Raw genomic sequence first — 3,530 nt, 5'->3', positions numbered from 1 at the left:
AGTACTTTTATAGAAGTGTTCAAGTCAGCAGTCGAAGGAACACTTTTCTTGGAAGAAAAGTCCTGATTATATTTTTGTTTGGAATTAAAATTAGTGCAAGTGTCATGTATTTTAATACTAGAAGAATTATTTACTAATAATGTGGCCTCACGGGCACGTAAATCTTCTCTTATAAATTCCAATAGGTCATTGACCTTAGACTCATTTTCTGTATTCTTATAAAATTCTACAATAATGGTTTCTGGTAACAAATTTAAAAGCATGGGCAAAAGTAGATGCCCGTATGAACCTGATGTTACACCCATTGACTTGAGATTTCTAATATGCATTTCACATTTATCATACAGATTTCTAAGTCCTTATATTATTTGATGATTTTCCTGGCTCTAAGTTCAAAATTGTATTTATATGACAATTTAAGGTTGTTTTCGGCCTAGCTTTGTAGAGACATTAGGTATTTTTTGGAAGTGGTAGAGATGAAAAATAGCAACCACCTTTGCCGGGAATCGAACCACGGACCTCTGGAATACCGGCCCAGCGTGCAGAACCACTACACTACGAAGGTACGCTAGGAAAGTGGGAGAAATATCTTATATACTCCCCTTTTTAAAGGGCGACTGGGGTTTTTAAGGGGATCCAATCGCCTGGGTGTGGAGAGTCATTATCCACAACCCTTTTAGTTCGGGCGTCACTGTAGAGACATTAGGATTTTTTGGAAGCTGGAAAGATGAAAAATGAGCAAACGCCTTTGCCGGGAATCGAACCACGGGCCTCTGGAATGCCGGCCCAGCGTGCAGAACCACTGCACCACGAAGGCACCCTAGGAAAGTGGGAGAAATGCCTTATAACATATCTTTAGTTTAACAATTTTAGGCATTCGTCATAATTTTCATCAGTTAGATCAAACCCTGATACGACATTATATGCAGTACCTGTTAAAAGAGATTTCAGGTATTGAAATTTACTTATATTTGACAAACAGTCATTGTTATCCACAGCATTTTTGAAGCAGTTAATAAATTCTAAATAAGTGCTGGGATCACCAGAGAACTTTTCAATATTTAATTTCGACAACTTAACTGCCGCAACAAATTTATTTTCGATTACAAGAGTTACAGGTGCATTTTGAATTACGTTAACTTCAGTATCTGCTTTACATTTTCTTAACTTATTCTTAATTTTGGATTTCATACTCAAAATTTTATGAGAGTATTCTTCAACAGATTTTACTTATTTTTCATATTCAGCTTTATGTTCAATCAATTTATGTATCTCTTAATCAATCTGATTTAAAGAATTTTCTTTTTATGCTAAAATATCCTGACACTCTAACAAGGAATCTGTGTTAATTTGTTCAATCGCTGCTACCAGCAAATTTTTTGCTTTATTTATTTATTTAGTGATTGCAGATCTGATAGCAGCTCTTTCCGACTTTAATTTATCCATATTTCAAGTAATGGACCTTATAAAAACCTTATAAAATTCAAAAAAATAATTGTAATAAACATTAAAGTACAGCATTTCAGTATTTCAAGCAGTTCTTTTAAAATCAAGATTTATAATCCACTAATTTTCTTCGATTAAAATCAATTATTTTTTCAAGCATCAATCAACTATTATTCTTTCAAGTAATATTTCGATAATTCAACGTAAATATTCAATATTTTTATTTAAATCAATCATTTTTTTCCAAGGGTGAATACTTCAAGAATGAAAAGAAAATGGCGTACCTGATATTTTCAGGTATCCTTCCATTACTCCAGCATAGGGCGAATCAAGAACTATATTCACTTTCGATTTCGTAATATCTAAAGGTCCGGGATTTTCGGCAGCAAAACTATATAAACTTGAACGTTATGATCAGGATTCTCTTTTATTCACGAGTTGGGAGAGCATCAATTTAGCCGCGAATATACGAGTACATCAAGAGTCAATATACCGGTCACGTGACCTAGTCGGCGACAGACGATAAATAATAAAAGAAAAACGGACTCCATTGGAGGGAAAAAGAAATAATTTCAACAATGCTCATGTTAAAGTTATTTTGCGATATTGTGGTTGAACTGAATTTTATGGTTTAAGTCCGAAGAACATAATATTTAATAAATAAAGGATCACAAAACGTTAAAAAAAACGCCACTTTGGGCGTAGAGTAAAATCTGAAAGCCTGATATTTATTTATTTATTTTTCATCTCTTTGTTACATGTTTTCTATATTTTTATCTGCCGATAATTTCTAACATAGGTGTAAATGTGGTAGCTTTTGTTTAACTTTTTCCTTGTAATATTCTTGTAATATAATTTGTTATTGTAAATTAAATCTCGTAGCAGTATATTTTCGTATTTGCCTTTGAATAGCATGTTTATTTACTCCCATGTCACCAGTTGGACGGCCGCAATTCATTTCCGAGAGTATAAATATTGTTACTCATTACTACAATTTTCGGACTTTGAGTAACGTCTTTCCAAAGTCCAGCCCATTTCAAATCGGTATATCCGAAAGTCAAATATTTTCGATAGAGGTAGTCCTATGACTTCGGTGATTGCGCCATTTTTCTTTTCTTCTGCGATTCGACAGTCAATTATGGGCCCTGGCCTCGTTTAGAATGATATTCCATAGGGCTGTGTTCTCGGCGTTGGTCTTCCAATTCCTGACCTTTAGACAAATTTTACTCCAGACAGTCTAATCGTCTTGAGTGTCGGTCTCCCTCTCGTTCGAGTGCCTATTGAATTCTATGCGAATGTGTTTTGGGTATTTCTATTTTTCGGGCATTCTGCTAGATAACCAGGCCATCTTAATCTTTGAGGACCACCACCGGCGACTCTCTGAACACCTCTGAACACTGGTTGTTCTGTCCGTGGTTCGAATTTCCCGAACGGGCGGGCTGCATGTGTAATTTCAGCTTTTCCCCATATGTAACGTGTATACGAGCCAGTAATCATTAGAAAGGCCTCCACGAAGGCATCCCTCCCCTCCGGCCGATTGCCCTTGAGGCTTCGTAATCGCATAAACCAAATCAAACCATCTTAATCTTTGGATGCTGATAAAATTTAGGATGTCTGGATATTGTACGTCTTGTAGATTTCTATATTGGTTCTCCTCCAGATGTGATCTATTTGAACATCTCCAACAATACTTCACAAAAATCTTTCTCTCAAAGACTGCAAATATTACATTATCCTTTTCACTTAATATCCAAGTTCGAGCTCTATATGTCGAAACAGATCTAATTAAACGTTTATAAATTGCCAATTCAGTTGTTCTTTTGATAGAGTTTGATTCCAGATACGTCTTTGGACCAAAAAAGCACCGGTTAGCGAGTTTTACGAGTTTCAGGAGAGATATTGGATATTCAGGATATATATTAATTAGAGCCAGAATAGGTGAAAACTCAACAAAGTCAAATTTACGCTAAATCAGTTTCTAAGAAGATTGCATTATTCTATCAGAAAACAATACCTGGATTAATTAAAATTATTATATATCGTATTTTTGACTTTTTTTTAATACATTTTATGTGGCTGGAAGT

At 34.9% G+C, this 3,530-nt stretch overlaps 1 non-coding gene across 1 annotated transcript; it reads right to left on the bottom strand.

The window, feature by feature from the left end:
* Positions 1 to 743: 743 nt before the first annotated feature.
* On the bottom strand, positions 744 to 817 carry TRNAA-GGC (transfer RNA alanine (anticodon GGC)). The gene has a single exon. It is a non-coding gene; the product is annotated as a tRNA-Ala (tRNA).
* Between the last annotated feature and the right edge of the window lie 2,713 nt (positions 818 to 3,530).

Source organism: Stegodyphus dumicola, chromosome X1, assembly GCF_044657685.1.
Source record: "Stegodyphus dumicola isolate Sdum_Otavi_A_Nest chromosome X1, ASM4465768v1".
Classification (NCBI taxonomy): Eukaryota; Metazoa; Arthropoda; class Arachnida; order Araneae; family Eresidae; genus Stegodyphus; species Stegodyphus dumicola.
Note: the sequence above shows the minus strand (reverse complement) of the source record. Positions and strands in the feature narration are given on the sequence as shown.